General features: G+C 40.4%; 1 protein-coding gene across 17 annotated transcripts in view; it reads left to right on the forward strand.

Moving 5' to 3' along the window:
- The first annotated feature begins 604 nt into the window (after positions 1-604).
- Positions 605-14286, forward strand: part of sorbs2a (sorbin and SH3 domain containing 2a) — a 50450-nt gene continuing 36768 nt past the window's right edge. For 4 of the 17 annotated variants that reach the window (XM_030435179.1, XM_030435524.1, XM_030435437.1 and 1 more), the window contains exons 1-2: positions 607-1234; positions 6978-7167. The gene's annotated coding sequence lies outside the window, so the exon portion shown is untranslated. Of the gene's footprint in view, positions 1235-6977; positions 7168-14286 lie in introns of all 17 variants that reach the window. The other 13 variants (XM_030436274.1, XM_030436343.1, XM_030436426.1 and 10 more) reach the window with 7 other exon arrangements.

Genomic DNA, 14286 nt, shown 5'->3' on the forward strand with positions numbered 1-14286 from the left:
CACATATCCTTGTTTAACCTACATCCTGTGCTCCAGATAATCTCCATCCGTTATTAGTTTGCACTTCTACAGCCTACGAGGATAACAGAAAAATGCAGGGTTCATCTGAGGCTCTCTTTTGCAATTCTTTGCCAGAATTTGTAACCCTATCCTCAGACAACAGGTCCGGCTCATCAGATTCATTCAGTAGCCTATATATCCTACAAGGATGTCAAGCTATAACATACTTGCCATGTATATACATATATATAGCTCAACATGTCCCCTGAAACTGCCTGATGACAACAACATAGGCTGCCAGGGAGGAAAAAAAAAAAAACAGATTCAAATGCTGGCACATTTCTAGCGGGATCTGTGGATCACTCACTAACCCTGACTAAGTTATTACCATGTTCTATTCATTACCACGACATGCAGCCTCCATAAACTCTCGGCTCCTTCATAGCTGAGGTCATTCTTTTGTGTTTCCCACCGCAGACAGGAAGGTAAAGTGGCCCTGCTCTGTTAGCACCGAGCTGCTCACACACACACACAGGCCCACTGTGTGCGTCCTCTGGGCACACTGATTGAACCGCGGCCGTTGCCATGGCTACACGCAGACCCAATGAGAGGCAGCTCGCGCCGGACTGTTGCTGCTGAATGAAAAAAAACAGAGGCCATTTTGCGCAGGAAGCCGCGGCATCATTCAATAATAATAAAAAAAAACAAAACGGAAACAGGAGGCAGGTTCTGCCCATTTCTGGAAGGGGGACGAGAGTGCTTTAAGAGCCGGCGGAGTGGTGCGGGACAGAGGTGCGAGCCTGGCGCTTGTTGTCAGAAGAAGACGAGGGAAAAAAAGAAAAGAAAAGGGGGGCATGCGGTAACTAATTGTGCCGCCTCTTCTGTGGAGGTTTGTGCCGTAAAGAAGGAAATAAAAAAGGGGGGGACAGGGCTGCTTCTTCACCGCAGTGCTACCCGAGCCCCGGTGACCCCCCGAGAGAGGGGAGTTGCCTTTTGAGTTCGCTGACCGGCAACATCCATGCGCGGCGAAAAAACAGGTGTACGGTTTCATCACACGGACGCCGCACTAGCTTCCGAGCCACCGTGTTCGCGCGCGTGTGTGTGTGTGTCTCTATCTCTGAGTGTGTGTTTGTGTTTGGTTCGAGTGAGGACTTCCCCACATGGAAGAAGAAGAAGCTGGTAGCCCGACGATATGTTGCGGAATTAGTCGAGTCGAGGCGGCAGTCGTGTTAAGGTAAGGTCCACACGGTATCAGCGATGCAATGTTGTCGCTACTATCTGTTTCCTTCCTTGCTTCCTTCCGCGCCGATGTTAAGCGGCTGCAGCGGATCTGATCAAGAGCTGAATTTAGTGCTCTTCGAGTTGGGTTAACAAGCTATTTTTTTGAGTGATTGTTTATTGTTTATTTGTTTTATAAGTGCGTTGCAAGCGACAAAGACCCCTCCAGTTGTAATCGGCGTGACCAGGGGCAAATGAATCAGCTCATCCGGGATGCGGTAAGGTCGCCACCAAAGTGCATTCCGGTGGATGGCTGTTTCCAGTGCATTAAAGGGAAGATGCGGTTAGGGCTGGGAAGAATGATGAATACTCAAAACCACAAGCTTTTAAGCTGTGGAAAAGAAAAATTACCCGATATATTCCTCAACATTAGCAGCAGCCTGAAGACCGTCAGCATGAGGGACAATCACAGCAGGATGTTTGGTAGTAGTGAGCATGACTTGAGATATCCATGTTTAACCTACATCCCAAATGCTTAGGATAATCTCTATTGTTGTCTTCCACTTCTACAGTGCAGTGCTTTTTGTGCAATAACACAAACACATGCAGTGTTGTTAGTTTGCTCTGTTGAGTGGATTTATCTTCCTCCATTATTTTATTAGAGAAAATAGGGCTCTGAGGTTAGCATTGTGCCCTGTGGACTTACTTATTTTATGATACCATTTCATCACTTATCAACCAACACATCTGGATGGTGTGTTATCAATCCCCCCCATGCGTCACTCGGCACTGTAAAGTCAATACTGAGGTACAGTTTTCCTCTTTCCTCCTACAGCAAGTCTCTCATCAGCATGAGAGGGCTGGGATGAAAACCAGTGGGGCTCTTTAAACACTGTCTGCTAACTGGTATAAAGGGATGATGTAATGAGGAAAAAAAAAGAAAAGGCCAGCAGCGATGGATGGTATCAGTAAAACCCATTTGAATGCTGGGTTTAACAGGGAGAGTGGGAAGGATGCACAGAGTGTAATACTATCACTCCGGGAACCTCATACCACTCCCAGTGTGGCCTACCTGCCCTGTGTGAGTGTGTGTGTGTGTGACAGATAGAGTGTGTGCGTGTCTGTGTGTGTGTGTGCGCATGTCTGTATGTGTGTCTGTGTGTGTGTGTGTGTGTGGGCTTTAATGGTCGGTATGTTTGATGTAATATTTTATGTATTTCTATGAGCGCATACTTGTGTCTGGGTGAGAGGAAGCAGCACAGCGGGTGCAACATGATGAGCAACAGTTGGCTGCTATCTGTCTCATGAGGGCCTGCTCGGCCAATAAACATCCTCTCACAGAGGCTTAAATATACACACTTAACGGGCGATCATAGCCTTTTGACTTGATTGATGAGCCAGCGAGTATGTCTCTGTTAGCGTTAACTCGGTTGCACCTGCCAGTTTAGAGTTACTGGGGGAGTCTGTACATGCATCTTTGAGTGAGAGAGGCAGAGGGAGAGCGAGGAGGAAAGGGGATCAAGGCAGGCCATCAGGGAATAGGAGAATGTGATACATTTTCTCCTAAAAGTACAGAATGTGACAGGGGCGCTACTCTCATAGTTCACGTTCTTTCTCTCTAGCCGTGTCGCCCTCTCTTGATCTCTGTCCATCTCGCGCACAAACATCTCACTTTAATTCTCCTCTGTCTGTTTATTTCCTTGCTTCGGTGTCCCATATTTTCACACCGTCCCTTTAGTGTGCTTTCTCTCTCACATCTTCCCCTCTCCTTCAGAAGCTGATGTCATGCCTCAAGTGATGTGTGAAAAGCTTGGCAAATTCACAATCTTGCCGATAATAGGGGCCACACGCAGGCAACGCTTGCTGCCCGAGCTTTATCAAAGACAAAGCTGTTTGATGATCAGCGCTTTAAACCTAAAATGCAGAACAATTCCTTTTTTTTGTCTGTAAACAAAGTTCATTTGTTAACGACTGTGGAGCTTGACTGAAATGATCAGTGATTTTGGGTGAGTTTGAGCCAATAATGTTGAATGTGTCTTTTAATTATTAAGATAATCATTAAGAATGGTGCTAATAGACAAAGCTTGTGCCTTTCCGTTATTTATTTAAGTATGGATAAAATGATAACATCTATAATCAAGGATGCAAGTGTATTTTTTTCTCAGCATTTTTTTATCGCAGATAACGATAAGAGAACACACAATTTCGTATTTTTGTATTTTATATTTTCTAACTCAAAGTTTATGTTAATATTTGTATCTTCTTTTAAGGTGTGAACACAACTACTATATTGGAGTTTGCAAATGCTTTGCTTCTTTGGCCAAGGAAAGCAATGGAGCTTCGTCTTTTCGGCTCTAGTTGTAGGCTATAATTTCACAGATGCAATAAATAGCTGATAATATAAATGTCCCCATATCAGGCAGAAAATGTATCGGTTCATTATATATCGTGCGTTCCTGTCTATAGTCATATCTTGTTTTTTGCTGCTGTTATTATTTGCAATAACTAACATTGAACACAAGGGGAAGCATCTCATGTGCTGATTGGACAGTACTGGAGACAGAAAAAGAGTATACCGAAATAAAGGGCACGTTGGTTTTGTGCGTGTTCATTTAAAATCTGTTGAAATTAAAAAAGGAAATATCTTAAACTTTAACACAACCAAGACCTCAAGGGATGGTTAATTATATTATAAATATTATATAGTTGAATTTAACATGTCCATGCAGAACTAGAGCATTTAGAAGTTTTACATCTTAAAGCTGAATAAATAGAATGAATGGAACATTTTAATATAAAAACAATAAATGTATTTACTTGTTCATCTTTCCCAGCAAGGATCCCGTATTTTTTTGTATTTTTTATTTGTGCTGGCATGCACATACTATTTCGGTTCAGCAAAATTATAATGTCTCCAGTTCAGGAAGAACAGTAACATGTTTGGCAGAGCTGAATTTAAAAGAAAAGAAAGAAAGAAAGAAAGAAAGAGAGGCTATAAGTAGTCGAGGATAGAGACACGCTTTAAACAGATTAACAACATAGCAAAGAGGAGTTAGTCTCTCCTGCTTAGCTGTGTTGGAAGACTACCTTCTCTGCATCGTGTATTGTTCCAAAGCAACAAAACACTGGCACCGTGTCTGATGAATTATATATTTGTCGATATACAGTATTATTTTTTTCCTTTCTTTTGGTCTTGTTTAAGTGTTTCCTAGTAAGAGACACTTTACTAATGTGTACACGCACAGCTCTTCTGCTTTTTATAACCTGCCACTTACTTAACTGGGAATGGCAGGGCCTTGCAGGAGCTGATAATGAATTAGGTGTTGAAACTGTACGGGTGAGACCATGTCGTCGCGGTCACTGTAGTCCAGAGTGGCTCATAGGTCAAAGCGTCGGTGTGTTTGAGGGTGAGTGTGTGTCAGTCTCTATAAAAAAAGTTTGCTCTGGTACTTTAAGGAGATCATTCCTAAGCTGCTGCAGCGTCGTGCTGGTTTTAATTGTTTTTTCAACCATTCCTTCACATGCAAAACTTGATAGAAGGTGCTTATCAAAGTCACATTTTAGCTTTAATGCATTGGTTTGAATGCAGAAATGTGGGCTTACATCCATCAGATGTCAGAAACAGTTGTTGATGTTTTGTGCAGATACTGATGGAGATCTCTTTTCAAGCTTCCTGTAGGTTAAAGGACAGTGTCTGAAGTAAATAGATAACGATTATAATGGAGAACTAAACTTTGGCCCTTCACTACTTTATTGGTCTCCTGATACTCCCCTGATTTTGGCCCTGAAGTTACATCATTAGCACCTGTCAGTCGTGAGCTTTTCACCATACCTCCTTGATCCTTGGCTCGTGACCAGAGATTTCTGGGGGCCAGCTGCTGTTTGATTACATCTGCTGACACACCAATCACTGAAGTAGGGCTGCAGGAGCCCCAAAGCTTGAAGCACGGACGTTTGCTACTTATCATTGGAGCCGTGGGCGCTCGTCTAGATGGGATTTTTACATTAGCACTTCATCATTTGCACGATGACAGCAGACACAGATAGTGCTGATCCGGGGACAACTAAGTCCAGCCATGTTTGATTTAAAGGTTGGCATCATGTCAACAGTTGGCTGTGTTTCATGAGTCTCATGTATTCTCTATCTGGATTTATATGCTTAAAGTACTGGATGTTGACCCATTTAGACATAGTGTTTTTTAAAAAGTTGAAATAGTGGGTAATAACAGCAAAAATGGACAGAACTTCCTTTATTTTGCAGAACAGTATTTATGCTCACTTGAGGTGGTTTCTGCCTTATTTGAAAAAAGGTTAAAGTGCTTCATGGGAGATGAAAGCAGGTTCTTCTTCTTCTTTGAAATTTATCAGCAGTATACAAACAACTGGTTTTGTTTCTGATTTACACCCTCTACTTCTTCTACTCTCTTTGTTCAGCCGTGTGTAACATATCCTATTCACACACTTCTGATGAAACTACTCTTTGCAGGGCCTAATTTTTTTTGCTCCAAACCATTTGATGGAACTGTACAAAATGTGCATTTTATTTTTTCTGGGGTTTTTTTGAGACATTTCGAAAGTTTGCACCCGATTCACTTGACGATTAGATGGGAACACGGCTAATCACAGATGTTTTGGGCTATCTGTTTTGTGGGGAAAACAAATCACCGCATTGCAATCTTATCAGCATCCTCCTGCCACAAACGGTGCTGCATTACCTCACTTACTTAAAAAGTTAACGGATTTCCATTGTAGTAACTGTTGAGCAACTCCTACTCAATTATTTATTAGATGCGGATTTCTGTGCCTGTTTTGTTTATTGTTGAGTACGGGTGTGAAGGGAGGTCCAAAAAAGCCTATTGCACAGTAGCTGCCTGGTCGGTTTTAGGTATCCAGGCTCTAAATATGAGATGCTAATAGCAGTAGTTACATCATCATTCTGGGAATAGCAGGGAGTCTGGGGTCTAGAGGTGCTTCTAGCTGACCTCTCTGCTGTGTATATTCAGCCTGTGTGTATGTGTGTGGTCATTTCCCAAAATACATACATTCCCATATGGATTACACAGCAATAAGATTATTAATGACACAGGTGAGTGGACATTTTATTAGTCCATTTATATCTGCAGCCTGATATGATACTGACTGTTTTTTGTTTTTTTTAAGAGTTGGTCTGTCTGCGTGCGCATTAGCACATCCCTGAGCGACCCCTATTCACAGGCAATCAACGTGTCAGCAACACAGAGTCAAAGAATATCTCATGTGAGAACAGTTTGACACTCCTGTCAGTCTCTGTGTGGAGAAGGCCACTTTACATAGTCCCGCACTGACGACATCAGCTACTGTGTGATATTAGAGCCAGGGAGGAGAGAGTTTCTAGCACCGCTCCCCTCAGAGGTGTACCTACATTACCTGATGCATTTTGTACCTTTTGAAATGCGAAGTTTAAGTGACGTGTGGTGTGTGTGCAGTATGCAAAGTTGAAGTCTGTTTTTGTGTGCATGTGTGTGTGCATGCTGTGTGGTATGCATGCATGCAAACATGTGTGCGTGTGGTAAAATAGAGATAGTCAGCCCTGTCACTTAGCCCCCACCCATATACACTGGGGGGGTAACTTTCCAGTCTCATAGACGAGCATGCCTGAGTCTGAAAATAGCCGTATCTGATCACTGCTTCACCCAAACAGGGAACTCTCTCTTTCTCTGTCACTCCCTCTCTTTGGCTCTCTAACGTTCTCCTCGTTCTGTTGTCTCTGTGCTTCCTAGGCATTAAACGGGGTGAGATCTGGGAATAAAGCTTGACCGGGAGGAGAGACTTATCCTGAGCAGAGGGAAGAAGAAGGAGAGATCTAATCAGAATATAAGAAGAGAAAGAGGAAGGAAAAGGAAGTTGGGCTCACAGCTCACCTATACCTGACTCTTCTTAGCAAGTCTCCAGTCTTTTGGTTTTATGACGGTAAGAGTTGAATTTCCCTCCTGCACTCTGCTGGTTGAGAGGTCAAGCTTTTGGGGTCAAATGTCGTAAAAGATAATCAGACTGCAGGGTTGTGATAAAACACAGAAGAACTTTGTTTATTACATTCCAGTCTTTTAAAGTGGGTTGAAGATTTGTTATGATAAATTGGGAAAAAATGTTTTATTTATCTTCCTAATTCATAAAACACAAATTAATATGATATGTAATTACAAGCCTGCATCATTTACATAGATTTGTGTTTTGAAATCTGTCTTTTATCGAAATTCTTTTCACTCAAAAACAAATCATTGAAGGGTGTGATGTGACTTACTTGGTATGTAGACATCGATGCCTTAAAGGGAATGCAAATTACAAGAGATGTGAATAGATTTTACAATCCAAACACCAAAAAGGAATTGTTTTTATCTGTCCTGCCAAAGCCCACAATTATAGGCTGAGAGGAGAATTTTTGTCTTTTGTGACAGCGTACAGGGGAAATGGTGTCAAATAAAACCCCGGCTGCTACCACGGTCACCACGGATATAGCATCAGGAAATAACTTCGATTCCAGTTTTGTGGATTAAAAAAAGTTTTATACGTAAACCCTAGAAGATATATTGAGGCTTAAGGAAAAAAATAAGGTTTGACTTCTTAACTGAAAACGAAAAATAGAAGTTAGTTGTACATACAACATAAATTAACCTGTTAAACTTTATTCACATTTCTTTATTTTGATTGACTAAAAGTGGAGAAACATCAACTCAGTCCCCCAAAACTTACCCCTGTACCTTCTCATAATTCTGCCCCAGAATCTCATTTTCCTGCCTGTGTCCCTTTTACATACTTCCATATCTTGTTACACACTTTTTCATGGTCTCCTCTTTCCCACTCAACAAAAGCCATGCACCAATCCCTCCATTAGGCCAGTCTCAGAGGTGTTGTGGAATGTCACCTTGACCCTTGGGTACACAGTAAGGGGTGGTTCCCAGCCTTGGTTCGTAACATGGGTTCGCTTGGTTCCTTTTACCTGGACCTGACATAGAGTGAGGCACTTTGTCTGTTCCCTGTAAACGTCATAGGGCACCCTGTTTTTCCAAATAGATATGACATTATTAATATATGTAAATGATTTAGTTGACTTCTCCTAAACATTTATTAACAATATTTGGGACATAAATGGCTGGCTCTCTTGGCTGTATCTGCATCACCTGTAATGGGGTTGTAGGAAGTAGTTAATCTGTTGGAGAGAGACTGAAATAAGCCATGTTTTTAACAAAGATTGCTGTATTAATACAAGCAACTACAGAAAGTTTTGAGGTATGTGTGTTATGCAAATCAGGAGGCTTATCTGGGCTTTACCGAAATACTATTGTTTCACTTTCAGCAGCTTAAAAACTATAATTCCCTTGATAGTGTCAGCCTGTTTTTCCTCCTCTTCCTCATTCCTACCTGATACTGGGTATTTGTTCAAAGGCTAATGTACAAAAGAACAAAGACATTCAGAAGTTGCCTTCACAGAATAACAGCAAACACAGCGCTCTCGGATTACAGTCTCATGTGAATGTACAACTCTACAGCCTTTTTTAAGATGCCTTTATTTTTACAAACATTTGAGAATGTGCTGATTCATAGTCATAGTCATTGCTTGAAGTGTTAGCTACACTTTTGATAGATGATTACAGTTTTTTTCAATGGCTAGATTATTATTAATGAAGCCAAAATGAATAGGACTGTTCAGGATACCCTGGGAGTATTTGACATCTGCAATTCAGTCTAGTCTAGACCAAAACAAAATGTCCCATAATTTTAAGTCTTATGCATAGTGTGTGAGATAAACGGATAGTTCATGTTGTGCATCAAGATTGTGAAGTTTACCACGTCTCTGGTGAATTTTAGGAAGTGAAAATGTAAAACATTTCCTCTTCGTGTACACCCGGAATACATAAAGATTCCTCAGATGGATTTTCCTAATGATTCGGACCACCTCAGAGGGTTAAGGGTCCTGCCTAATGGTAGTAAATATAGCACCCCTGCTAATCAAGTTCCTCTTATCTTCATGCTCGACACTTAACACTGGTACCTGGGGAATCTAGACTATGTATGGGGAATGTAATATTAGCCGCAGCTGATAGCCATTCTGCTTCAGTGTACCCCTGTCGTCGAAAGACTGCTTCAAAGTTTTTCATTTGTTTTCATCTTTAGATTTTGAAGAATCTATAAAAGAATGGCATACAAATTTTTTACTTTAAATATCATTTTAAGTTGATTTTCTGTCAGATCTCTCGAGACGATGATTGTATTGTTCTTCAGCCACTTATTTTTCCTGTTGAAGTGCAGTGATCCGCAAAGCTTCTTCCCTTTCATACTGTAAGTTGCCCAGAACTAACTGATAAATAATAAGCAGTGTTTACCAATTTAGGTGGAGGTGCTGAGTAAGACATTTATTTATTTATTTTTTAAATGTTGTTTCCCTCATTCTCTACACCAAAGTGTTTATGACTCCACTTATTGAATAAGATGACTTCTGCACTATAGCTACTCAATTCGAATCTTAAGCTGACTTAGACTACAGTTTTAAAATTGTAAGCGTTTTTAGATTCGGGATTCATAATGCACATAAGAAGAAATTTCACAGATGTAAAAGATTTGAAAATAATGATGCATCACACATTACAGTGATGCACTACCTCACTTCATCTCTCTCAGGTGATCTCATGGGGAAGTAGACTTAAACAAATTGGAGACTGATTTGCTATGTAGAAAAAACAAAAGTAAAAGGTTATACAAACCTGGATGAGAAAGTGTTTTGTGAGAGAGAGACAACCGTTGTCTATTCTTTAGTAAGAACTGGAGGAGTTTCTATTAACTGTAGTATGCTGGCTTAATGGCAGAAGGTCTGTTATCTGCCAAACACATCAGCTGTTCTGAGATGTGTGTCTCATTGACTATTGTGATCCCAATCTGAAAGTATCACTGTAAACGTTCAGATTTTCTCTCCTCAATATCAAACATGTTTGAAATGATCAGGGTGGCCTTGAAGATTGTGCAAGCACTTAGGAAGGTAGAAAATCAAAAAAGCATAATGTCTCCTGGACCTGTAAATCCCTCACATTACCAGATAGTCTGGGCCTGTCTTCTGTACTGACCAAGGTCCAATACCAGTTTTCTCCTCTGACTGTCGGGAATCAGGATTAAATAGGCCCTCATCTCCTGTAGTCTGAGCCCAACTTTCGGCAGGCCTCATGATTACCAGATGGTGCCACATTAAGTTATAATTTTAGGCTTTATGCATTAGTACCAGACTGGATTCAAAGAAGTGAAAGAAAAGGGACCATCGTTGGATTTGAGTATTCAGTACTTCTGGGAAGGCTTAGATTTAGCGTTGCAAGAGATAAATATTCTTTCTTAAAAGTATGAACATGAAACTTACAATCTCTTAACTGCCTTTGACAATACGACTATGACCTGTCTTTGCTATGGTACTCATCTCAGACCCCCTTTTAAACTTTTTCATGAGCTGGTAGTTACGGCATTTACCTGCCATTGATTCCTGCTCCTGAGGAAGCATTTCAAGAAATTAGATTTTTCTGCTGAGACAGAGAGCCTGAGTTCACTATTTTTAGAGGATAAGAAAAATGTAGGATGCAGTGGTTTAGTTTGTCCTCAGCTGACAGCATTCAAGTTTAAACATCACATTTTAAAGTGTTTGGGATTCCAAGTTGACCAACAGTTGTTCTCCCGTCATTCAACCATCTGAAAAAGCTGAACCATAACTGGGGCCCAGCTATTACAGAGTCACATTGTCGAGTCAGGAGAAGCTCAATCATCTTCTTTGGAATTGCTTTGGCATTCAGCATCAAGTAACATCAACGTCCCCATTTGTGCACCTATCATGTCATTATAACTCTGCTTATATGCTTATACTAGCTTGTTGTGTTTGTGTCGGTTTGCAGCCTGGGGTACTGTAGTGTTGTAATCACTATCTTTTATTACAGAGCTCTCGATGTAGTGTATGCATCTTAGAGAAGAGGAGATGAAACAGAGGCGGCTCTTGAAGTGTTGTTTACTGATGAAGCCATGTCCCCAGACAGCTTTAGCCAGACAGCTTACATAATACTACATGCTAGTATCTGCTTCGTTCCATTTTCTCTAGTGTTTTCAAACTTAGTCCTTTTTATTTAATATCTCATCTCTTCCTCTCCCTCTTCGTTCCTCTACCTCCATCCTCTTGCAGTTCTATCTTTCTCTGTGTTTATCTATGTTTGTATTTGCCTCGAATAAATGCTTCAATGCTTGTCCACACTCTTTTATTGTATCTTGTCTGTATCTCTTTCTTCCTCTGTGTGTATCAGTACATCCAGTGAATGCATCTTTAGTTCTGTATAGTAATGGTAGGATAAGAAACCCACGAATTGTCACATCCAATTCATTCTTATTCCCCCATAGTCCTGTCTCACAGTGCTGGGGCTTGTGTTGCATAATTGCATTAGTGCTCTCAGGCCGATGGCTCTGCTCGTTAGTGAAGTTGTGATGCAATCTGCCAAACACATGGGCCTCTGTTGTTTGCAGTATGGGTAGTGAGTGGGCATGTAGGGTCAGTGTATTGACCTTCCCTATCCATTCATACAGCCAGAGGGGGGTCTACTAATGAGTGGCAAGGTTGAACAAACAAGGCTGATAACAGAGACTTTGTTGGAAGTGGCTGTTGTTCAACTAGTGGCAGTAATGCAGTGGTAGAACAGTTACATGTTGTTGATAAAATCTTCCTCATAAAATGGCATCTAACCACAAGCAGCTTTGCATTTTTGTGAAAGAGAAGTTTAAAACAGTGCTTTGCATGAAAACTTATTTAATGGAAGCTATAACTTCTGTACTTAGCTGCAGTAACGCATTAAAGCCCCTTTATGTATTGTATTTATTTAGAATTAAACCATGCCTAAACTGTTTTGGCCTCAGGGCTATTATCTGTTCTAAATTCAAATACAGCCCAGCCACAAAGTTAATATAAGACCTATGTAACCATGGCAGGATGCAGAAACAATAGCAACCCAAGCATATGAGCGCCAACTTTTGATTCAGAACCTTTTTGCAGAACCTGTCCAAAACATGATGTAAATGTTTAACATGTGAATGTAACATGTGAATGTGAACATTTTTTGGCAAGTGACCAGTATACAAGCAGGATAATCACTCAGATGGGTGCATTAAAGGATTTCAACACTGCAGCTAAGAAGTACTCTATGTAAGGATTTAAATGCACCTTGATGTGGATTATAACCTAGTGCCACAATCTCTGATTAATCTTGATTTCTTTTCAACTGAATGATGAAACCATCACGGTGGAAAATTAATGATAAAAAAAAATTGGTTTAATTTCTTCTCTTGTTTGTATGGAAATGCAAATGTGGATGCTTATACAGTATGGTCCAACAGGGCCGAGCAGGTATGCAGTACCAGCCTTTGTTCTCTTTGACCTTAAAACAACATTGTAAAAATCAGATGTATAGCTCCACTGTACTGTACTCAGTCCAGCAGGTTGTCTGTCAAGCCAATAAATTGGAGACAACAGCGAGTCATGGTTGCCCTCGGTTCATGAATACGTTTCTGCTGCTTTAGCTTGCTTAAGTGAACCATTGTTTGCATTACAACTGAATCTGCTCAAATACTTGTTTACTAATTTGAACTGCTAAACTCAAGATAGTACAGCAATCCTTCTCCTGCACGGTGTATTGTAGCACTGAGTTATATAGTGTTAAAATGTTTATTTGTTTGGCTGATGTCTAACATGAATAGAAGCGCTAGAAATACTTGTTGCTCAAAGCACATTGGGTATTTCCCTATAGCTAGACTCTTATTTTGATTCCCAAGCCTTTCTTTATTTTCCTAACCACAACCCTGTACTGCCCGCATCTAAACCACAAAAATGCTCAACTAAAATAACTTGGCTCCAATTCAGTAATTTAGGAATGAAGCAATTCTACATTCTGCCTTTTTTGGAGGAGTGACTCTCCTTTGAGCTGGGTTCCAGGCTAGCCATGTCTTGATAAGGATTTATGGACCTCAAGGGAAATTCAGCTACTTTTTTGTAAAGGGATTTGTTCTCTTTGATTCCTGCAGTGAGATTAGCACTTCAGTTTCATTCCCATCAAACTGCTGAAGCCATGTTCATAACTAATGTTCAATGCAGAGCTTGACATCTCGTAATACATAGTTTCTTATTATTTTTACTTTAAAAAATAGCGCCTAGTGTCTTACCAGAATGTAATATTTTGATTTCAGTAAGCTCTGAAAAGCTGACAAGCTTTTGTATACAGAACAGAAGAGCAGAAAATGTCTATCTGATGTCTTTTTGGTAGATCTTTAAATAGATTTGCTAAGGAGCTTAATCTGTTGACATCCTGTGAGTATGTCTCAGTCTGACCGACCACTCCAGGGTCAGGACCCTCGAGCCCATGGTCGGCTTATCTCCAATGACTGTGCACTCTCTCTGCTGCCTTCACACATGCGCAGACGCTCAAAAAAGACCTTTAAAACCTTTGTTGCCATTCTGAGATTAAATAAATCTAAAGGGAAACATAGAATGGCTTCAATTAAATCGATATAAATGGTGAGTTATGATATAATCCTGCTGCAACACATTTAGCTTATAATTCATCCTAATTACATGAATTTGATTGGCATTTAAGTTAGGGTTTTAATTTGTTACATGACAGTATTATTATATTATTAATCAGTGATTTTGCTATTTTCCTTTTTGTTTTTTCTTTCAATTATGGCACATTTACTCCACCACAGAGTAACTGAATGGTTAATCTTTGAGTCTCTCTGTTGTCTTGTGAAGAGAACAACCTATCCATGAAGGGAAGATATCATCATGACCTAGTGTAAATAATTAATTAATGAACAGGAATAGTAAGACCTTAAAATCTCGTCCTGAGCAATTGTAAGCAGTCCTTCCCACCAAAATGGATAAACTACTGCCAAGGGAAACACTTGAGTACAAAAGGCAAACAAAGGGTTGGTAAGTAAATAAACAGTACCATAAAACATTTCTAGTGGTTGTTTTTTGCCATGGGAGTGGGATCTACCAGTGATATTCTTTAGACCTGCTTGGTAAGA

This window comes from Sparus aurata, chromosome 1 (genome assembly GCF_900880675.1).
Source record: "Sparus aurata chromosome 1, fSpaAur1.1, whole genome shotgun sequence".
In the NCBI taxonomy this organism is placed as follows: Eukaryota; Metazoa; Chordata; class Actinopteri; order Spariformes; family Sparidae; genus Sparus; species Sparus aurata.